This window comes from Saccopteryx leptura, chromosome 3 (genome assembly GCF_036850995.1).
Source record: "Saccopteryx leptura isolate mSacLep1 chromosome 3, mSacLep1_pri_phased_curated, whole genome shotgun sequence".
NCBI classification, from domain to species: Eukaryota; Metazoa; Chordata; class Mammalia; order Chiroptera; family Emballonuridae; genus Saccopteryx; species Saccopteryx leptura.
This window is the reverse complement of record NC_089505.1, coordinates 37,965,725-37,990,057: the sequence shown is the minus strand read 5'-3', so window position 1 is coordinate 37,990,057 and position 24,333 is coordinate 37,965,725. Positions and strand designations below refer to the sequence as shown.

Here is a 24,333-nt window from a genome sequence, read left to right as displayed (position 1 = left end):
AAAGTCTAATGAAGTTCACTGTCGTGGCAACAATGAAAGGACCATGGTACAATTTCTCAAACATCTGCAAGAGAGCTTGTGCCTGCTTTTAAAGGGTAGCAGCTCAGGGCATGCTACCCATCCCATCTTCTCAAAAGAGACCTACAATCGTTAAAGGACCCCTGCTGGTTCTGTCTTGAACTTTCCACTGCCCATCTTCTGAACCTATTATGTTGCCTCACACCCTGCAGAGCAAATATTTAGGAATCTTCGGTTTCAGGCCCTGCCTTGTTTTCTCCTCATTTTCTCAGCCTCGGGAAGGCATCATGATCACTCCCAAAGTCGGTGACATAAGCCACAGTTCTTACTGTAGGAAAATGTGTTTGCAACATTACTTTCTCCTTTACTATTCCCTAGCGAGATGTCCTTGGGAGAAGATCCACTTATATCGCTATTATCAGATATTATATCTACTATCAGATATTCTTTCCAAGCATATAAAAATGTAAATTAGTCTCAGAATTTGCCAGAGATCAAGTTTTAGTGGCCGGGCTCTCTTTCCAAATCATTGTAGTCAATTCACTTAGCTGATATTAATGAAGCTCAGAGCCACTAATTTTGTTGCAGCATGGGTCAGTTTGCCTTGTTCTCTTCTCAGACTACAGGCCACATTCCCAAGCCCAGGCAGCTTGATCGCAGACGCAGACTGGGATGTGAGGGAACAGACCGCTCATGTGGATGGACCACAGGGGACGATCACAGCCCAAAGGTTACCTTCCTTTCAGCAGGACAACTGTCTTAACCTCCACAGGGAAGTCAAGTCACTGTGAGGGACTTTGAGTACTTAATAATTATTTGTGAAATTAATGCACAAACTCTTTAAATGGAGTCATTGTTCTCTGCATTTCACATGTCTGCCCATGGCTTGTCTGTTTCCGTGAACTAGAAATTGATGTTGAGCAGAGCTCTCCCTCTACCTCATCCACTGGCAGAAAACATATCATGTCTCAGCACACCAGGGGATACCCAGTGACCTGCTGGGGAGCGTGAGCTGGAGCAGTTCCTATGACAGCATGTGCCACTTTGCCTTAATAAAAATTACCAAAGTGAAAACAGATGATAACCACAGATGCTGAGAAACTGAAACTTATAAACAGACTCTTTTACTTGGCATAGTTTTTTTTCAAAGCGTCGGTCTTTTTCTGACCAATTGGGGTGTGTGTGTCGCCCGCATGTTAATGACGACTGTTGGAGGCTCTTGGCCCAGTATGCGCACAAGTCTGTTGCCTGAAGTAAAAGCTCCCTAGGACACTGACCAGACTTGATTAAGTGGCAGGGTGGTCTGCTCTAGAAAATCTACTTCACACAGGGGGCCTCCTTTGATTATTTCTACTTTTGTCATCAGAAAGAAATATGGGAATCTGGTCTATTTTCCTGAAAACCCCTGTGTTATACCAGTTTCCCCTGTCTTACACTCTGTTTCTCATTTAGGCCACCCTATCGTCAATGATATTTATTAAAACCCTGTTGCAAGCACAACACCAGTATTAGATTCCGTGAAGTACAAAGAAATAAGCCAAATGAACTCTGGCTTGGAGAAGCACACAGAGTAGTATAGAAAAAAACACACGAGCATGATGCAATGCAACTTGACATTTCGTGGAAGCAATAGCATGCCACAGTGTATGTAAAATGTCATTATACACTGGAAAGCAATAAAGCACAGGCAAAAACAGAATTAAGCAACATTCATGTAAACAGGCCCCCTAGAAGAGGAAAGTTTGGGAGAAATACTGTTAATACCTTCCTATCTTATATTTCAATTTGCAAATAATTCAAATGATCAAATTTCTTTAATTCTACCTTCAAGTTTTTGTTTTCCTGGTTTACCTATGATTTCAAAACAAAGTTTATATAAACATATAATTTAGATAGAAGCAATAAAAGTCTGACAAGAAGAAGTACAATGTAAAACAGGAGAGAGCACTTATTGTTTTGTGAAGTTAGTATTACCCTAATATCAAAAGTAGACAAGGATAGTATAAAAAAATAAAACCAATAGACCACTATGTCTCAAAAATATAGACGCAGTATCCTCAACAAAATATTATCAATAGCTGAAAAGACCTGTACATCATGACCAAATAGATTGGTTAGGCATGTAAAAAGGCTTGCTTAATATCTGAAGATCAATCAATGCGATCCACTATAGGTAAAAGAGTAAAAATAATATATATATTATTTTTATAATAATTTATATAATATATATCACATGATATTATTTATTGATGGCAGAAAGAGCATTTGATTAAATTTAATACCCACTCATGATAAAAATACCCAGAAAACACCAGGAATTGAGGAGAACTTCCTAAACATGATTAAGAACATTTACAAAAACCTACAGCCAATATTATACTTCATGAGCAAAAACTGAATCCTTTCCCCTTAAGAGCCAGAACAAGGCAAGGCTATCCACTCCTATTTAACATGGTACTAGAAGTTCTAACCACCAAATAAGGCAAAAAAAGTAAATAAAAGGCATACAGATTAAAAAGAAATTAAGCTTTCCCTGTTTGCAGATGACATGACTTTCTATGTACAAAGTGCCAAAAAAATTCTAAAACTAATAAGGATGATGATAAACATATAAAAGTTAATTTTTATTTCTATATGATAGAAATGAATATGTGGACACAAATTAAAAATGCCATACTATTTATAACTCAGAAAAAATGAGATATTTAACTATAAATCTAACAAAATGTGTACAAAACTTGCATGCTGAAAACTACACAAAGCTTATGAAAAAAACCAAAATCTAAATAAAAGAAATTACTTTCATGGATTGGAAGCTTCAAAGTAATAAAGATGCTAATTCTCCCCCAAATTAATTCAAAGGGTTAATCCATTTTCAATCAAAATTCCAGCAAGATCTCTTATAAATATAGATAAGATTATTCTCAAATTTATAGGGAAAAGCACAGAATATTAGAATAGCTAAAAACATTTTTAGAATGAATAAATATGAGGAATCAGTGTACTCAATTTAAATATGACTATCTAATCAAGGCAGGGTGGTTCTGATGGAGGAACAGACACATAGATCAATGGAGCAGAAGAGCCAACATACAAGTAGACCCACACAAATATGTCCACCTAATTTCTTACAAGGTGTAAAAGTAATTTAATGGAGGAAGACATGCTTTTTATTTTTATTTTTTTATTTTTTATTTTTTATTTTTTTTGGAAGACATGTTTTTTAAATAATGGTACTGGAGCAACCACACATTCATAGGCACAAAAGAACCTCAGCCCAAACTCGCAACACACACGCACACACACACACACACACACACACACACAAAGACCCACCTCAAAATTTAAAACATAAAACTTTTATTAAAAACATTGGAAAAACTTTTATTAAAACACTGGAGAGGCCCTGGCCGGTTGGCTCAGTGGTAGAGCGTCAGCCTGGCATGCGGGGGACCCGGGTTCGATTCCCGGCCAGGGCACACAGGAGAGGCATCCATCTACTTTTCCACCTCTCCCCCTCTCCTTCCTCTCTGTCTCTCTCTTCCACTCCCGCAGTGAGGCTCCATTGGAGCAAAGATGGCCCGGGCGCTGGGGATGGCTCCTTGGCCTCTGCCCCAGGCGCTAGAGTGGTTCTGGTCGCGACAGAGCGACGCCCCAGAGGGGCAGAGCATCTCCCCCTGGTGGGCAGAGCGTCGCCCCCTGGTGGGTGTGCCGGGTGGATCCCGGTCCGGTGCATGTGGGAGTCTGTCTGACTGTCTCTCCCCGTTTCCAGCTTCGGAAAAATGCAAAAAAAAACCCAAAAAACTAAAAACGAAAACAAACAAAAAAAAACACTGGAGAAAATTTCTGGTATCTATAACTTGGTGAAGAGTCCTTAAACTTGACCCCAAAAAGAAGATCCTTAAATAGTAAAAACTGAACTTCATCTAAATTAAAATTTTTTTTCTCTGAAATACCCTGTTGAGAAGATGAAATATAAGCTATAGGCTCAGTGAAAACATTTGCAACTCACATAGCAGACAGAGGACTAGTAGTAAAATAAAGAGCTCTCAAAATTCAATAGTTTTTTAAATGGTCTGATTAGAAAATAGATAAAAACAGATGTTTTACACAAAGAAGATAAACAGAAAACAAGCACATGAGACTAAGTTCAGTATGCAGTGAAACACAGAACCCGTGAAAGAAAAGACTGATAGATTTGACTTTATATATAGATGCACGCACGGCAGCCACCACATAGGCACAAAATAGCAAAAAATAAAAACCTGGTGGGGTGGGGGGAATTTCAGCAAGGCATACGAATTACAAAGTATGTTGCCAAATATAAATTTCATTTTGTTATGTCTGAGGCACCCATATGTTGCTCCAATATTCTTTGCATCTAGGGGTGACTATAAGACACAGTCAAGACAATAAAATGTAAGCGAAGTCTCCTAGAAAACCTCCATCTCATAAAACAACAAAGTCTGGCAGAAAAGGTCTTTCTACTTTCTTCCTGTTGGAACTTGCTCCCAGTGCCTAAAGGAGCATAGCCATCTTGCGGTGTGAGGACAGAGGCCATTTGCTAAGAGAGATATAAAAAGATCTCGCCAGTATTTTCGTCAGTCTGGAAACAAGCAGGAAACCATCTAAGGAGCTATTTTAGTAATTCAGTTGGGGTTACCTCAGACCTGATAAGGAGAGGAAAATTATCCATAAAACACAGTGAAATGTCATTACTAGACAAAACATCATTTCGATTATACAATGAGTAGAACTAGAACCGGCCTTTTTCAAAGGTGGAACAGAGCCATGTGAGAGCAAAGTACTGTATGCATTTATCTAGAACATTAAGCCTCAGTCTGACTCGTCCTCAATAGCCTCAGGCAGCAATCTGATTCACAAAATTTTAATTTATTTCTTGACTTTAACATAATTGATATATTTCTCTACTCCATTACATATCAGCAAAGTCCACATATAAAGGCAAGACTTAAAAGACTATATCAACTATTTGAATAAGGATTTCAAGAAGCACAGAATTTATTCTTTCATTGTTCTCGACCTTCGCTTAGTCTCTTCTGTTTGGGGCTGCCAGCTTAAAATCCTCTAGGGCACCGTACATTTTCCTTTGCTGGCCTAAAGCTGGTTGACTCTCTACTCCATCTTGAGAACTCCATAGCACATTTCACAAGTATTGAACCTCTGAACTTTTTTTCTGCTGTGATTCTAACGGCCCTGAAAAAATAAAAATAACTACGAATGTATTTATTTTCTGTGTATTCTAAGAAAAGCCTGATGCCTTTCGATCAGTACCCATCTAAACAACCAGCTTTTCTTCAATTTTCTCTTGCATAGTCAGTGTCCCCAAAAGAAAGCACACAACTCATCATATTTAGCGCTTGCCAGGTGTCCCATCTATGCCTTTTCCCAGGCGGCATACATCTCTTCCCATCCCTGCCTCCAGCGTCCTGAGCTCTGACCCTGGGAAAGGCCTCCTGAGTGCCTGTAGGGTACTCACCAGCATTTCCCTGGGCAGGGCTGCTTATTTTCACGCTCATGTTCACGTTCACTCTAAAGGGATTTGTTGTTTTTAAAATCCTAGCCAATATTCAAATTTTTATTGTATTTTAGTCAACCAGAACATAATAAACTTTTTAAATAGAAATATGAAAAATAGATACTTAAATCTGGAAAGAAATTAGATATAACCTATAATTTTAAAAGAGAAAACTAGCTTGATTAAGGTCCTTCAGAAAGTTTGCAGTAGGGTCAAAAGAAAATTTTTATCTACAGTGTTCTGTGTTGTAAGCAACTAAACACTTTATATTTCAAATGTGAATCTTCACTTTGGAATCATAATAGAAATATCAGGCCAGGCTTTGCAAGGCAATGGCAAACCTCTTTTCATGTCAGTTTAGTCCCAAAGGACAACTTCTAGATGTTGACAAATATACTAATTATATTTTTGATTTTTAGATTTATTATTAATGTCATAATATTGACTTTCTCTTTTAATTATAAGATTTAACAAGTATGTCATTTTAAGTTACTGTTATTGTTAAATGAAACCAAAGCTGTTTATATAGTCATAGAAATCCCATATTGTTAGAACCTGTGGGTTTCATATATCTTTGGAATCTAAGGTTATCTATAGGAAAACACAATTTGCATTAAAAAATTTATTTTGTAGTCAAGTCTTCAGGAAGCTGAAAGAGTCAAAGGGAAATATACCTGTAAATAAAAACAAATCTATAGCATTAGTGTGAACTATTGATTAAGAAAAAAGAAACTATACAAATGGAGGATTCAATGTCAGCTCAAAGAACTAGATACAAATACTAGATACTTCATAATCCCTTCGCTAAAATCCATGTGGCTATATGCATTTCAAAGTTCAGAATTTGGGGATTTTACAAAGGTAATACAGCACATCTGCTGCTTATTATATAATACACCGACAGAGACTGGTACCATGCCCAAGAATCAAACACATTAATATTTCTGCAGTAAAAAGCATGAATAATCACACTAAGTGAAGTAAATAAGACTAAAAATAGGCTCACATAATTTCTAGTCAGGTTTTCTACCAAATTTGTTCAGTTCAGCTCAAGTTTTGCCATCAAATAAAGTGGATAATAAAAAAAAAAAACCTTGTGCTTGATGCTTTTTGGATTTTAGAATTGTGTCTAAGAGATTATGGATCTGATATATTGCCACTGAAAATCATTTTGTTTTGAGATTCTCCATGTAATTATTTACTAAGCAATTCTATATTTTAGCATGTCTGAGTTTTTAAAGGAGTTCTTTTGGATTTCTGATTTTGTTTGCTTGATTTGGAGGTTCTCCAGTAAGAGATTACTATATACTTCACTCTAACAGTAAGGGTGTAGGCAAATCAAACCACACTTTCCATGTGCTTACAGGTGGGCTGTGTAAAGTAACCTTGTTAAAGAAATGATTGTTCTAGAATTGATATTTTTCAAGTTGGGATTTTCACAGATCAGAATTCCTTAAAGTGGGCCTATTTGTATGGTGAAAATCAGCAAAAGGCAGACCAAAGTCTGCAATCCATAACACTACTAAGTAACTGTAATGCAGTTTATCGACTCTTTGTTTAGAGCAGTGGTTCTCAAAGTGTGCGCCAGGGTGCACTGGTGCGCCCTAGAAGATTTCCAGGTGTGCCCTATGATATTCTAGAGAAATATGTGCCTGTTGGGGACCAAAAAACCAACAGGGATTTTGGAGTTTAGATTTTGGGGGGACAGAGGTGTGAGGAATTGGCTATAAGCTAACAGTCTGCCCAACCCCCCACCTCACTTGCCTGATTAGGTTGCAAAAGGCTGTTAAGCTGTGGTGCTGGATTGTTTACACTACCCCCCATGTTACCTGGAAAGACTGGAGGCAAGTTTCTTCTATCCTTTGTTTGGTATAAAGTTAAGATGATATGTATGATGGGGTTTTGTATTGATGATTAAACATAAGGAACTGTCTCTTGAAGCCTTTCGAATTTCAATAAAAGAAGAATATGTGGCAGAATCTAAAAAAGCTTTGAATATTTTACTATGATTTTCAACATCCTATGTATGTGAATTAGGATTTTCTACCCTCAACACAAGTAAAAGTAAAAAGAGAAGAATTCTTCAATGTATTGATGAGAAAATGAGAGTTTGCCTTTCAAATAGATGTCCAAACATTGAAGAAATAGCTAGGACACATCAGGCTCATGTTTCTCATAAACACAAGAATGAAAAAACTTAACACATTCGCTCTGGGACAGGCCAAATTTATTAATCTTACTAAGAATGTATCTATATATATAAAAAGATAACATTTTGTCGTTTTTTTAAATTTTTTAACCCCTCTCTTTTACAAATTCTAAAAAGCATAACTCAAAAAATGTAACATAAAAATTTTTTTAATCTCAGAATAAATTTAATTTTGTCGTATTTATTTTGTTTAATTACCATAAAATCATGCTTGGACTCTATATTTTTTCTTTAATATTTGACTGAATTATTATAACATATTTCTCAAAAATTTGTATATAGTGCACCTACAATTATTTGTAGGATTTCAAAAAGTTTGAGAACCACTGGTTCAGAGGGAAGGAGCAAACACACACACACACACACACACACACACACATACACATATGCTGGTCTCAAGTTTTCAGATACAGTAGTAACTACTGTTACTATTGTTATCTCTCATGAGAGCTCTGACTCTTCTGACTTGAATTTTTAAATTCTCTTCCTTTCTCTAGGGTTGTGATAACAAGTATCTCAATTTATTTGTGTTAGTGTTATATTAATAGTTTACTCAATCACTGTAGATATGCTTTATAAATATTTCATATTCTGGCATTTAAAAAACAATGTTACAAATAGAATGACTCAGAGCTTGAATGCCAGCATGAGCTAAAAATATGAACCAACATGTTTCCATCTTCAAGGTTGCTAAAAATTTTAAGGAGACCGACCTTCTTTCAATAATAAAAAAAAAAAAATCACAAAAATAATTCCTTATAGTGTATAAGACTCACAGATTTTGAAAAATTATTTCACCTATAAAAATTTCCAACAATGTCATCACCACTGCATTTTATAATGTAATGATAGAAAGTACATTTAAAATTAGAAAGGAATCTGCAGGTTAACCCCTCATTGCACAAATAAGAGAACTTCAGACTAGTGAGAACTTTAGCAATATCTTCCCAAAGGTGAGAAGATCGGGTAATTAGAACATTTCAGGAAACCCTCTCAATTTAAAGCCTCAGATATGGGGTGAAATTTGCTGTAGGAGATTTGCGGTTGAAAAAGTGAGGGAGTGTGGAGAGGCCCTTCTGCCTCTACCCAGCACAAACATCACAGTTCGCTGAAGTTTAAGTAAAGGATATGGCTTGCTGTTCTCAGAGTTGTTACCACAACATCATGTTTGATGGGAGAGGGAGGACTAGAGTGAGTCACTTAAGCTTTCTAACTCTGATCTGTACAATAAGAACAAACTTTGTAACCGCTTTAAGATGATCATGATGTCACCACTAAGACTTCATTGGGCTTTGAAACACCAGGACCTTGACATAACCTGAGTCCTTTTACTGTGTTCCATTTCCAAATTAAGCTTACTACTGAACGCCAGAATATACTACCATTAATAGGCATTTTCCCTTGCTTGTCAAGAGAGAAGCCAGTCTGTAACAGTGACTACATAGGAAGAGAAGGGGCAATACCTTCCAGATTAAAACATCACTCTTAAAAATATCTCACCGTTTTAAGTAAAAAATTCTATTGTTACTTTTTATTAAGTTTTATTGAGATATAACTTTAAATGTACAGAAAACCAGTAAGGACAGGCAGGATAAGGAACTTCCACATATGCTTTACCCAGATATGCTAATGGTTTAAATTATTTATATTTTGTTTCTCTCTCTCTTTCTCTCTCTCTCTTTTCATTTCCTCTTCAGTATGCATTTCCTAAGAGCAAGAACATGTTCTTACATAACTACAATACACTTATCAAAATCAGAAAACTTAACATTAATACCATGCTTTAACTAACTATGGTTACTTTTTGAAAAATAAAATCCTGATTTTATATGTTTTCTTAAAGTCTATGAATTTTTAAATATGATAGTCTTTAAAAGTGGTATTTCAGTTGATTGGCCCTTAATGTAAGCCAGTCACTTTTTAAGCAGCATACCTTAAAAGTTATAATTAAGTAGGACCTAGAAGTTGGTGCATGTGCAGACTCATACACTACCATGCACTCTGAGGAGGCTTATTGGTCCTGGTCCAACCACTTCAGCTAATATGTATTAATGAACTTCATAATAGTGGGAAGATTTGTACAATAATATGTGGGACAAACCTTATAACTCACTGGAGATTTGTTAGCATAATGACATGCTTGACTTTCCTACTCACATTTTTAAAAGTAAGCAAAATTAAATGAGTGGGAAGGAGAGAAAAAGACCGATTTACATCAGGGAGAGCTCAGTACCACCTAAGAGACAAATTTCAATTAAGAAATTCAACAACTTTCTCTTTCTCAAATTCTAGCATTCATTGACTCCAGACTTTGGTTCCCCCACTACTGTGCTTTTGAATTTGAAATTATACAATTACCTCAGTGATCTGTTTATCAAATAGTTTACCATTCACACTATTACTTAAGTGCTGCCTTTTTATGATGAAACCCAGGTGTTTCTTTTTTACTTTTTTTAATTGAATTTGTTGGGGTGACAATGGTTAATAAAATTAGATAAGTTTCAGGGGTACAATTCTATAACACATCATCTGTATATTGCACTGTGTATTGATCACTCCATCGTCATTTATACCCCCTTTACCCTCTCCTGTCTCCCTCCCCCCTCCTCCCCTCTGGTAATCACTGTACTGTTGTCTGTGTCTATAAATTTTGGGGATTTAGTCTGCTTTTTTTTTTCCTTTGATGTCCACTTGTGAGTGAATGAATACAGGGAGGTCAATCTGTAAAGATAAAATAAAAACAAAGCAAGCATGTTGAAGAAGATAAAAATAAATATTACTAACAATAAGCCTAAAATTAGGCATAAATGTAATCCCAGCAGCAATATTTTTATTTATATTCTACTTTGTGTCAAAAATAATTTGTGGGCCCTGGCTGGTTGGCTCAGCGGTAGAGCGTCGGCCTGGCGTGCGGGGGACCCAGGTTTGATTCCCGTCCAGGGCACATAGGAGAGGCGCCCATTTGCTTCTCCATCCCCCCCCTTCCTCTCTGTCTCTCTCTTCCCCTCCCGCAGCCAAGGCTCCATTGGAGCAAAGATGGCCTGGGCGCTGGGGATGGCTCCTTGGTCTCTGCCCCAAGCGCTAGAGTGGCTCTGGTCGTGGCAGAGCGACGCCCTGGAGGGGCAGAGCATCGCCCCCTGGTGGGCAGAGCATCGCCTCCTGGTGGGCGTGCTGGGTGGATCCCGGTCGGGCGCATGCGGGAGTCTGTCTGACTGTCTCGCCCCGTTTCCAGCTTCAGAAAAATACAAAAAAAAAAAAAAAAAGAATTTGTGAATGCTTAGATAAATATATACATAAAATATAACCTGAAAATATAATCTTAAAAATTATAGGATTAGGAAAACATCTGTGACAAGTTAAAATACAACACAAAGTGAAGCTAGGACACCTTTGAAGTCTCCCTTCCCAGTCTAGCATTTAGCATATAATAGGTAGTCAATAATTATTGATTGATAATAAAAACAAAAATGTATTGTTTTCATGTACTAGATCCTATCTCATGTACTAATCCTAGGCAGAAAAGAGCATTACTTCGTTTAATCCTCACATTCCCCTCCAAGGAGTTCCATTCTCATGCTCATTATACAGATGCTAACACTGAGCTTCAAAGAAGCTAACTGCCCATAGTGGCAAAGCTGGGCTACAAGCCCCATAGTCTAAATCCTGGAATTTTAAGCACTGTGCTATGCAGCCTCCAAAATTAACTCTTCAGAATCCCTGCTGGTGAAAACCTGGTAGGGAACAGAGAAAGAAATCTGTCTCAGCATCACCTCAGCTCAGTCAAATGAATGAAAGCATAAATGAATGAAGACGTTTGTCTTCAGCTTTCTAACATCCAAAGCAAAAAAGTGAAACAAGTTTAGTTCTATGATTCATAGGGTCTTCCAGAAAACAAGCCAAGCAATTTCTTGGGAGAAGCATTAATAGAACTTGCAGTTTGCTGGAGCACACAAAGATCAGAAGACAAAATGGAAAGCCCAACAATGGAAACACCAAGTGTACCTAGAAATATAACCAATCATATATTCTTCTCTAATTATGGAGAATTTCAAGCAAATATTAAGAGAGAATAACATAATGAACCCACATGCACCCATCACCCAACTCAACCATTATCAACTCGTGGGGAATCTTGTTTTTTCTGGACTGACCTTATCCCCCACTTCCCACCCCCACTTTATGATTTGAAGAAAATCCCAGACATATCACTTCATTCATTAATATTCTACTATGAATCTCTTAGATATAACCTCTATGTATTTTTAACAGAACCACAATACCATAACCACATCTAAAACATATTAATTCCTTAATATGTGCTCAGCTTTTAAATTTGCAATCACCTCTTGAATCTCATCATTTTAAAAATAGTTGTTTGTTTGTTTGTTTGTATCAGAATTCAGATGAGGTTCACACATTCAACTTATAACCACTTTTTAACGCACAGAAATGAGTTGATTTCACTGCAATATATGATGGAAAGTACATTACTTCAGGGGTAAGAAGTAATGTGAAAAAAGATATGAGTTCAAGTTCAGTTTCATCTGCTTGACCTTGAACAAGTCCTATTCCCACTGTCTGGAAAATGAAGGGAATGCAAGATAATTTTCAGAGTCTCCAATGAGTAAATGGTCAGACTATTCTACTTTATGAATGCGAAGTTCAAAATCAGCTAGTTAAGTGGATCTCAGACTTAAGGTTACAATAAAAAATTTAATTATTTGACATAATTCACAACTCACTCATAAATAATATCTCAAGAATATTTAAGCAGCATCCCTCAAATTACTTGGAGTTTTAGTTTGCTTCTCTTCAGTGACTAATTTCACCCATAAGTTTCACAGGTCCAATTCTATACCACCTTGATGATGATCAGAACGTAGTAGAACTCACTACTTTGATTACCTGATATACAAATAGTGTTTAGCCTCAATCTTACAATCAGTCTCTTTCAGAAGCTAACTGATCCAGCTAGTAAAGATGGGATAAAGAGGAAAGGGTGAGAGAAATATTTATTGAGCCATTATTATTATTATTATTATCATGTTACTGGTTTAATCTCCAAGGAGGTTAGGTGAGATTGGCATAACAGGAATCTGAACCCAACATCATTCCTCCAGATCCTGTGCTCTATTCTTGTTTAGAAAATAGAAATATTAGTTTAAACTTTAGAACAATGTTGTGAGGATTAAATGAAAAAAAAGAGAGAGAATTTTTTTAAGTGCCTTGTAAACAACACAGGGTTTTGCTCACATATAGCAGAGCACATGATCTCCTAAGGATTATTTTACTTGTAACTTTATAACTTTTAAGATGTCCAGACTTAATATTAGCATACAGGATATATCTGGTGGCTTCTGTGGGTTCCCAAATAGAGTCTTGAAAAATACATGGAGCATTCTTAAATTTCAGTTCCTTCTCCCTTCCTCACACATTTCCGTCAACAAGCAGCTGTCCTGTCCTTAACCACATCTGTCTTCTCTTTCTCCAGAAGTGCCCAGTGCTATAGAGAAACAGGCACACCACGTCGATTGTCACACACAGCCAGCTGAGTACATAGCATGAGACATCCAGGAAGCACTTTTCAAGACATTTGATTGCATTAAAATCATCACCCTTCTATTTCCCTATAATATTGTATTTCCTACACAAACAGCAAGCAAGCTGCCATAAAATTTCAGACTACATCTGGCGAACTCAGCATTAGACGTGGATTTCTATACTGTAAGTGAAGGATATTGTCAGATTTGAACTTTGCCCAGAGAAACTAGGACACTAAACACAATCGGAGACAGGAGCAGCACATGCTGACCTGTGGTGTTCATTCTAAACGGAAGACACATGAACTTCAAAGAGCATTTTACAGTGCACTGAATAAAAGAATTCAAGTCAGGGGTGGCTGGAATTGAAAGACAAACATTTCCATTTGCAAGATAGGGAGTGAAGCAACTGCAGTGAGCTCCCCTTGTTAAAATCAGGGCCTGGAGTAAAAAGTGTAGTGAGCATGCAGAGCTCATTATTGTGCTTCCTAGTCAAGTGAACAAAAAGTATATTTCTGAAATGATGTTTATTACCATATCATGTATTCTCTTAAGAGGCTGAGCAGCTGCTGTCTAACCACTGTCTTAGTGGAAAGCAAATTCAGGACTTTGGAAGCTTTTGATGGTATTGGGAATTGAGGAGCTAACGGGAAGAAAGGGTTTTCTTCTTTTCTTTCATTCCTTCTTTCCTTTTCTCTCTCTTTCTTTCCTATCTTTCTCCCTACTTAATTTTGCAAAGATTTTAATATTGGATTATTGACTGGATTATTTGACTGAATCAATATGTAAGCTTCAGGTAGACCAAGTGTTTGAAAACCTGGTGTTTATGCATAGATGAGGAATTTTTATTTTCCCCAAATAACTAAATCATTAATTGCACCAAAGCATTGTCCTTGAGATGAAAGGTGTCACCACCCTAATGGAAAGAATGAGGAATTCAATTAATTTTCAGAACGTCTCTAAATTGACTGAACACCGAGTGTGTAGACTTACTTTGAAAACTCACTGAAGCCCTGGCCGGTTAGCGTGCGGAGGACCCGGGTTCGATTCCCGGCCAGGGCACACAGGAGAAGCGCCCATTTGCTTCTCCACCCCTCCGCCGCGCTTTCCTCTCTGTCTCTCTCTTCCCCTCCCGCAGCCAAGGCTCCATTGGAGCAAAGATGGCCCGGGCGCTGGGGATGGCTCTGTGGCCTCTGCCTCAGGCGCTAGAGTGGCTCTGGTCGCAATATGGCGACGCCCAGGATGGGCAGAGCATCGCCCCCTGGTGGGCAGAGCACCGCCCCCTGGTGGGCGTGCCGGGTGGATCCCGGTCGGGCGCATGCGGGAGTCTGTCCGACTGTCTCTCCCCGTTTCCAGCTTCAGAAAAATTAAAAAAAAAAAAAAAATTAAAAGAAAAAGAAAACTCACTGAAACGTGGGATCATCACTGAGTAAAATTTAACACCTTATTTTCTCACCCCATTCAATCCAAAGAGAGGCTTGGGCACAGCAATTTGCCAGATTTTCAACACCAACCAAAAGCAACCTGCTCAGAGAATGCAACAAGGATTCGTCAACCCAAGCCAAAAATAGACACATACGGAGTCTAATGATGTCACAGCACACAGCAGAAGAGTGGTCACGTGACAGGTGTGATAGCCAGATGATGCTGGGCTACCTTGGAAAAACTGGACAAACCCTCGGAGAGGACTCCTGGCTCCTGTGGGGAGAGTAAGGAGCTCCCGACCCCATGGCTGGTGACAGGATTCCACAGCGTCCACACAGGAAAGAAGCGGCAGCCCAGGAGCCCCAGAAAAATGTTATTTAAGACACAAATTTTCAATTATATCTTAATAAAGCTGGAAAAAATGTTTAATTTAGAAAAGAAATACTAGTCCACCAAAACGCACAAACAAACAAAAATTTTAGTTAAAAAAAAAATCAAGCACAGAATTTTGATCTTTGCTCCCAAGGTTAAATTAGCAGTTTTTTAAGTACCGAATCTATAAACCTATAAAGTAAGAAGAAAAGGCAAAGAAACAGAGCAAGGGCTACATGGACCCAGGGTTACCAAAAGAAGGTTCTCAGGGGATATCAACATTTTAACCCAGAATAGTTCTTCATATTACTACAGATGGTTGTGGTGAGAGTGTGTTTGGGACTAATTACATGATATTATACAGTTTGAGAGAAACTAAGAGAGCCTCCTTACCCAGTGGAATGTTCCGATTGATCCCATTTCCTGATTTCTGATTATTGCTGCTCAGGGTGCAACTGAAAAGATTTGGATCATCCCTACTACATTTTGTAGTCACAAGGGCTGACCACATCTGCAGCACAGCAGGGAACATTGTAGACCTCAAAGGAAAGTCATCCATATAAAATCCATCAATGTCAAATGCAATTAATTTTTAAATGGATACTTGGGTTTTAGGAGCATCCAACCAAGGCTTTCATTGGTGATTGCTTGAGTGATGATCTCAGTTCTGCTCATCTAGGGCAGCTGCCTCTTCTGTCCACACACTGCAGGAACAACCTGACAGCCAGCCCAATCTGCTCAGCCCATGTGGACGAGAGTATCAAGTCTAGGCTTGCTCATGATCATCTCCCCAAAGAAGTGGTCACTGGGAGGCAGAGACAGTTTGTGAGAAACATCCTTCATTACTTTACACCGTGATTAGTATTTGCTTAATTGCCCTTTGAATTGTACAGATTTTAGGTATATTAGATATCAGAACATAAAGTTTAGATTTCTCTATCTCCTATTACGTTGTTCACCTGTTACAACATGTGACATTTCATTGAGGTTCTTATTAGGTAGAGGTCTCAGTTATACTGAATGCAGAACAGTTCATTCTCTGCTATCATTACTTCATCATCCTCAAATTCAGAAATGATTTACTTGGTTCCTTTTCCTTCTCGGCCCCCACAGAGGTATCATTTCATTCGCGTGTGAGCATCTTTAGATCACTTATATTACAGCTACGTGTTTTTCCCTAAAATCAGTATAAACAGTAATAGTGTAAAGATAGTATAAACAGTTTATTGTCCACTTGGGATCATGTAGTCAAGATCAGAACTTGTGTCGAAGCAGGATCCAGATGACTTGGGTATGTGCAGCCAAGTGGTGGGGAAAGACTCCCGAAAGCCATTCGCCTGTGGCTAAGGTCACACACAACCTGAGAGGAGAGATAGGAGGCTAGTTGGAGGGGATGGTCCTGACATATCTCCAGTTTTCACACCAGCTCAGTACTAACCCACTCCAACCCCAAAAGCAAGAGGGTTATAAGTAGAGGGAGGAGAGCTCTTTCTCTAAAAAGTCTGTAAAATTGAATCACAGAAAAGGTTGGTTTAAGATGCCTCTAACCAAGTACAGCACAGCCTTCTTCCCCATCACATTAAGTCCCTTCAGAGCTGGGCACCTCAGGGATTCAGAGCATCTGTGACAATACCCAGCAGAGCAGGACAGAACCGGGGAAGAGCTGAGGCAGGGTAAATCAATGTGAAACACCCCCAGGACCCCAGTGAGCATTGTGGGAGACGGAGGAGATGGACATCAGCAAGTGAAGAACAGAGGCAGCCAAATCCCAGCTGTGAGGTTATCACAATCCAGCCGTGCCCAGGTGGTGAGGCTGGGAAAGATCATTTTACACCGGGTGATGTACTGTTGGGGATCTGCCTCGTATTTGAATATTCAGGGATACTAAATGAAATACCAGTAAAATAGGAAACAGAAAAAATACACTACTTAAATTCAACAGATTCTGAAGGTTAGAATTCAAGATTAAGAGTTAAACAACCCATCTGACCAGGCGGTGGCACAGTGGATAGAGCATTGGACTGGGATGACGTGGAGGAGCCAAGTTCAAAATCTGAGGTCGCCAGCTTGAGTGCGGAGTCACTGGGTTGAGTGTGGGATCATAGACATGATCCCATGGTAGCTGGCTTGAAGCTCAAGGTCACTGGCTTGAGCCCAAAGTTGAGGCTTGAGCAAGGGGTCACTCACTTTGCTGTAGCCCCCTCAGTCAAGGCACATATGAGAAAGCAGGCAATGAACAACTAAGGTGCCACAATGAAGAATCAATGCTTCTCATCTCTCTCCCTTCCTCTCTATCTGTCCCTATCTGTCCCTCACTCTGTCTCTGTCACACACACACAAAAACACACACACACACACAAAAACAACGAGTCAAACAAACCATAAGAAATTAGCAGGGTTCTCACTACGTTTATCTGGAACTTAGTGCCACTATATGGTATAGTGGTTACAGGTTTTTAAGGTATTCTCAAGAAAAGGCCAAATAGAGAAATATACAGATGAATGGTGAATTATGAAGCAAGCTTGTGCTCCAGGTATCCTTATGATTAAGATTCTGGTTCTTAAAGGTGTTTAAAGTTCACCCTGTAATTCAGGGGTCCTAACTTTTTACACAGGGGGCCAGTTCACTGTCCCTCAGATCGTTGGAGGGCCAGACTATAAAAAAAACTATGAACAAATCCCTGTGCACACTGCACATATCTTATTTTAAAGTAAAAAAACAAAACGGGAACAAATACAATATTTAAAATAAAGAACAAGTAAATTTAAATCAACAGACTGACCAGTATTTCAATGGGAACTATGTTCCTCTCACTGACCACCAATGAAAGAGGTGCCCCTTCCGGAAGTGCGGCGGGGGCCAGATAAATGGCCTCAGGGGGCCGCATGCGGCCCGTGGGCCATAGTTTGGGGACCCCTGCCGTAATTTATCTGTTTGCCCTCATGCTCTCACCTCCAAATGTACTGAACGAGCCTACACTCTCATAAGTGGCTTCCGGGCCCTGCTGCTCCGAGTCAGGAGGGAGGAAGTGCAGGTACAGACATGGAACAACTCTTTCCAAAGCCCTGGTCTGAAATTAAGCACCTTAGGTGTGTAACTGGTCTTGGATTTCAAATATAAATTTAAAATGGTAAAAATAACAACAATGACAACAATAACATCAAAAGGAAATGGCATATGATTTTTTTTTTTTTATTCTCATAGTACACTTCTTTATGGAAAGGAATAAATGCAACAAGTTTTTACTTTGAAACTGATTTCTTAGATGTAGTCAGAACCCATAACAAGTGAGTTTAGAGCAGCTAATTGAGCAAAGAATTCACAAGGAAGTTATTTCCAAATCTAAAGCCCAGGATGCACTGAGCCAGGCCCTAGTCACCTGTATTCAGTGAGTCACCAGACTTCATGAATGCCTGACTATATTCAATGGGAATAAAAGATAGCCCAAGTCTTCCATCAAAATATAGGCTGACCTAGAAGTACAATTTTAGTTTTCTTTTAAAATAAGACATTGGTCGGGGGGAGGGGGGATCAAGGTTGAGACATAGCAACAGTTATTTTTGGCAAGATAGCAGCCAAAACCTATGTGTCCAAATGTAAAAGGCATTCAAGAACAAGCCATAGTAGCATGCAAAATCCACACTGAACAAAAGATAAAGTATGTCCAAACATTTTGAAATTGTAATTTAAACCATAAGAGTAAAAGCTAAAAAAATATATATGCTATTTTTTGCTAGAGATTAAGTGCACCTTTTGCTTCTTCCCCCAAATAAAACCGTAGAACTTAACTCTTTAATTCACACCCCAAAGCTTGGGAGTTTTCTCTCAGCACAAAGCAACAGCTACATACACATCAGATGCTTATCATTAATGTAATCATTTCTCTGGCTCATCCAACGTGCAGTACACATGACTTCAAGAGTACAATTTGGGGCAAGTGTACGTGAACTGAAATAAAAATTCAAGTTTCAAAACCTGCTCTTAAAATTATTTATAGAACTCTCAGGTCATTTTTACTTTTAGTAAGAGAAAGGTGGTGAACGGTCCCCCTTGGCATGGTAAGAATATATATTGCCAGATGGCAATTTGAGAGACTAGAGATAAGACTTAGAAAGTACTGTATTTATCTATTTATATTTCATTGATTGTTTTTAGAGAGACAGAGGAAGGGAGAGAAAGAGAGAGAGAGAGAGGCATTCACTTGTTGTTCTACCTACTTGTGCATTCATTGGTCACTTCCCATATGTGCCCTAACCGGGAATTGATCCCACAACCTTGGTGTTTCAGGACCATGTTCTAACCAACTGAGCTAACAGGCCAGGGAAAAAGTACTGTATTTCTTAATGGCTAAATAAGGTAATTACAAATAAATTTATGTTTACATTCTGCTGAAGACTTCTTTACACTGTGAACACCTACAGTTTCTAACAGGCTCCAAAATTTCTATCAGGTTAAATGATGCTACAACGTTTATAAAAGAAGCCAATTATTTCAGCTTAAGTTATTCAGAGCCAAAAATCTGAAGAATGAGCAAAATCAAATTTTTATTTTTATAACTATATAAGTGTAATGTGGTCCAAATGTACCCATGGCTCATATAATACACAAATTACATCTGCTCCCTGATAGGTGTGTGGACTCCCAGAGATGTCTTGTCGGACTTACTGACAAACCACTCACAGCGATATGTTTTCAGCAAGAAAGTGTAGCATGATATTAAGCCATTTTAGCTTTTGCACATGCATGTTGTACTTCTGGCTGATGATGCAGAAAGAGTCTCAGCATTACAGTTAAGCTGGGCTGCCCTCACCCTTTTAAATGGCATCAGTATCAATGTCATCATGCTAGTGTCAGACTTTGCAGCTTCAACTTCAGGTGCCCTGGCAGTCTTCAAATATCCCAGCTTACCATTTTCATCTTCACTGTCATCCTTCACCACCAGAAGGTTCCTCCTCTGCATCCTTCAACCACTTTATAAATGGTTCTGCTTTGTTTGACATGGTCTGTGGCAAGTTCCTTTGGGACCTGTTTTTTCAAGGCCTTTTCCAACCAGCTGATGATGACCTCTTACTTTGAATGATCTGTGTCATACATCTCGTTCAAGATATGTGCAGTCTTGGAGATGAGCTGAGCTTGGTGTATTGCTACCACACACTCCAAACCATGAAGAAGGTACTGTTGCCTGACCAGGTGGTGGCACAGTGGATAGAGCATCGAACTGGGATGCGGAGGACCCAGGTTCAAGACCCCGAGGTCGCCAGCTTGAGCGCGGGCTCATCTGGTTTGAGCAAAAGCTCACCAGCTTGGACCCAAGGTTGCTGACTTGAGCAAGGGGTTATTCGGTCAAGCAATCAATGAACAACTAAGATGTCGCAACAAAAAACTGATGATTGATGCTTCTCATCTCTCTTTGTTCCTGTCTGTCTGTCCCTATCTGTCCCTCTCTGACTCTCTCTCTGTCCCTGTAAAAAAAAAAAAATGGTACTGTTGAGCTTTTTTGTTTTTGTGACAAAATCTTAGGAAATGGCACCTGTATTTTTATTTCTTTTTTTTTTTTAGTGAAGTATATATTTTTAAGATTTTATTTATTGACTTTTGAGAGTGGAGAAAGAGAGGAAAGGGGGGAGGAATGGGAAGCATCACTCGTAGCAGTTGTTTCTTGTATGTGCCTTGACAGGGTAAGCCAGGGGTTTCAAACCGGTGACCTCAGCATTCCAGATCTTTGCTCTATCCACTGTGCCACCAAAACCTAGGCTGTATTTTTTTAATCTGCCTTCTAATTTTCTCATTATAAAGAACTTTAGTCAAAATAAGAGGACCCATAGCTTTTACATCCAGTCTTGCTGTTTCAGCAACAATCTGTCAGATGAATCAACAATACTCTCTTCTTTCTTTCTTTTTCTTAACAAAATCAAACAGGATATTGACCTCCTTCAATAGTCCTTTCCAAATCATCACTGAGTGTCAGAACTTTTGCACTGCTTGCATCCATTCAGAGCCTTTGAGCTTCCTCAGTGGTATCCCTCCCCCAATCATCCTCCTCTTCTTCCTCCACAACATGGGGAGAAGCACTGATTTCACTTGGTGGCCATGGTGTCTTACTGCTGGACGCAGGGCCATTTTCCTCACCTTTGCCCTTCCTATTTTTCTTTTCCTTTTCTTCCCTGCACCACTGTCACATTCTCGGGTGGGTTTCGGAGAATGAATGTGCAGAGTTTATGAGGTGTGCAAGCATACCTCCATAACCACAGGCTTCCCAAGAATAACCTATTGTTTGCTTCTTTGGATTGACACATACTCTGTTTCAGAATTCTCACACTTAGAACAGAGAAGAATTTTTTTTTCTCTCTTCTATTTTTTAAAATTGAATTTATTGAAGTGACATTGGTCAATAAATTTACATGGGTTTCAGACACAGCAGTCTATCATCTGTTCACTGCGCCAGGGGTTCACCACCCCAAGTCAGGTCTCCTTCCACCACCGTTTTTCCTCCCTTTAGGCTTTTCCACTGCTCCTCAACTCCCTTTCTCTCCCATAATCCCCACACTGTTGTCTGTGTCTATGAACCTTTTCTTCGCTGTGCTTAATCCCTTCACCTTTCCACCAGCGACCAAATGTTTTTAATGAAGACATCCAACATATGTTGCAGCTTATTCACTTCATGAGATCCATTAACAATGTAACATGGTCCTTTTTAACATCAAACTGAGTCTGTGCTCCCAGCTCACAACCAAAATATTTTGTGGGCTGCCATGAAGGCCGATTAAGCACCTTTGCCACATCAACCAAGTTGACCGTAACTGTCTTGACTCGATTTCCTTTGCCCTCAATGTTGGCAGTCAGACTGTAACTGTCTTGACTCGATTTCCTTTGCCCTCAATGTTGGCAGTCAGACTGTAACTGTCTTGACTCGATTTCCTTTGCCCTCAATGTTGGCAATCAGACTGGGCCAAGATGGAGATAGAGCTGGTCTGACATGCTGTGGTTGATGGTGGCAGATGTCTTGGCTTATTAGTGGCTTTATCATTCAGATGAAGCAACCCTTGATTGCAACTCTTTGGTATATCCTGTCTGGAGACAAAGGGATAACCTAAATGACTGCAAAGAGTTCTCAGTCTCTGACATAAAACAGTTTTCGCCACTGAAGCTGTAGCTGCTTGCCTGTATACTACGTTTCCCCAGTACAGGTAGCATGGCTACGCAAAGGCTCATTTTTAGCAAATAAAAACATAAACCCAGTCTGCTCACGTAGAACTGGGTTGGAGTGAGGGGCACGTGAACCCAATTCCGAGGAAGGGCAGCAGTGAAGAGGGTGTGTCCCAGCCACATCAAAGATCCACACCTTTCAGTGCCCTGGGCCTGGTGACCTCTGGAAGGTTCTGACTCTGTGGCATGGAACTTAGAATTCATTTACCAAAATAGTAAATAGCCCTCTTTCAGTATTATATATAAATAGTCTTATAGGAGAGGGTAAATCAGATGATATTTAATTCCACTGCTTTTAGAATAAGAAAGAAGTTAATTCCGTGTCTCACAGGTTGAGTGGTATGTAAAAGCCGCACGTGAGGCTGTGACTGGTCCAGTTTATGTCAGATATTTATGTTGTACAAAGAGAAAAGATTTTGGTACATGTGTCTTATTAGATAGTAAAACTGGCTGTGAGGGACCAAAATGATCATGAAATATCTTTTGATGATTTTAAGAATGTATACAGATATGCCTAAAAATGAATGAATCTACTTGGAAACAAGGGAACGTACCATATCACCTCTCATTTAATCTGTTACTTAAATTTTTTTTTAATTCTGTTTAGACCTCTCTGAATAAATTATAATTATATTAACCTAAAACTCTAGGTTTCTCCAACATATGTGGTATTCTGTGGTCCCTTCCATCTTTTCATCGAAGAAAGGAAAGCAGATTCCGGAAGGAAGGAGCTCTCCTGCCCCATCAGTAACAGGAGCAATACCGGAGGGGGTGACTGAGGGCCTGAATTAGCATCCTGGCTCTGCCACCCATCAGCTGGGGGACTGTGGGCAAGTTATACTTATAACTTACATTTATATATAAATTTACATACATGTGTTATGCATAATTATATAACTCTCCAATACTCATTTTTCACTGTAAAATACAAATATTGATAATAACCATCTCTTAAGAGGTTATCCTGAAAATTAAATAACTCCCAGCACCTAGATCAGTGATTCTTAACCTGTGGGTCACGACCCCGGCGGGGGTCGAACGACCAAAACACAGGGGTTGCCTAAAGCCATCGGAAAATACATATTTATTATACAATACATTTTTAAGTAAAATATGTATTTCCCGATGGCTTTAGGCGACCCCTGTGTTTTAGTTGTTCGACCCCCGCTGGGGTTGCGACCCATAGGTTGAGAACCGCTGACCTAGATCCATGTCTGGCACATAATATAACTTTAATAACTATTCATTATTGAATAAATGATCCAATACATTTTGCCATAATCATTAGCAGAAAACGGAAACTGACATAACCTCTTCGGTCCCAAATGCTCTTCTGTAAACATGACATTTTTCTTAAAGATCTGATCAAATGTGGAATAGGCAAACTTCATCCTGCAGCTGTAATTGCAATCATTCTTGTTATTCCTCTCCTAGGCAGCGTTTGTGGAGACTTTCTGTGTGCCCAGCTCTGTGCTAAGGGCTTCACGTTCTTATCTCACATCACCCTCACAGTAACACTGAGAAGAAAGCAGAATTATTTTCCTCATTTTACAGATGGGGACACCAAAGCTGTTAAAGACTAAGTCGCTTGTGCAAAGTCTCACAGTTGGTGGTGGAGCTCAGAATGAGAATGTAGTGTCTAAGCCTAGAGCCCGTGTTCACTGGAAAGAGCAAGAGCATGGAGCAAAGAAGTCTAGGTTTGTGGACAAGTAGTGCCCCTTATGAATATGAAAATATTGATATAAACTCAACTTCTCCCAGCCTACCTACTCATACCTGAGAAAAATAAATCTTACTTTACTGCATTATTGTGAGAACATATAAGTAACTGTAATTTACTTTCCTAAGATCCTTGTGAGAGTAGAACCATATCTTACTAATAATTAAATTCTGAGTGCCTAACATGTAGTAATGGATCCTTCAAAAGTTCTGTTAAACTGAATTTAACAGGAATTTAATTTAATGGGAAATTTTGCTTTATAAACAGAATACCGTTGAACAGATTAATATCAATGTTTCTTTG

The 24,333-nt window shown here is 39.0% G+C and overlaps 1 pseudogene; it reads right to left on the bottom strand.

Annotated features, from left to right (window-relative positions):
• Positions 1 to 19,918: 19,918 nt before the first annotated feature.
• On the bottom strand, positions 19,919 to 23,701 carry LOC136398147 (eukaryotic translation initiation factor 5-like; annotated as a pseudogene).
• Between the last annotated feature and the right edge of the window lie 632 nt (positions 23,702 to 24,333).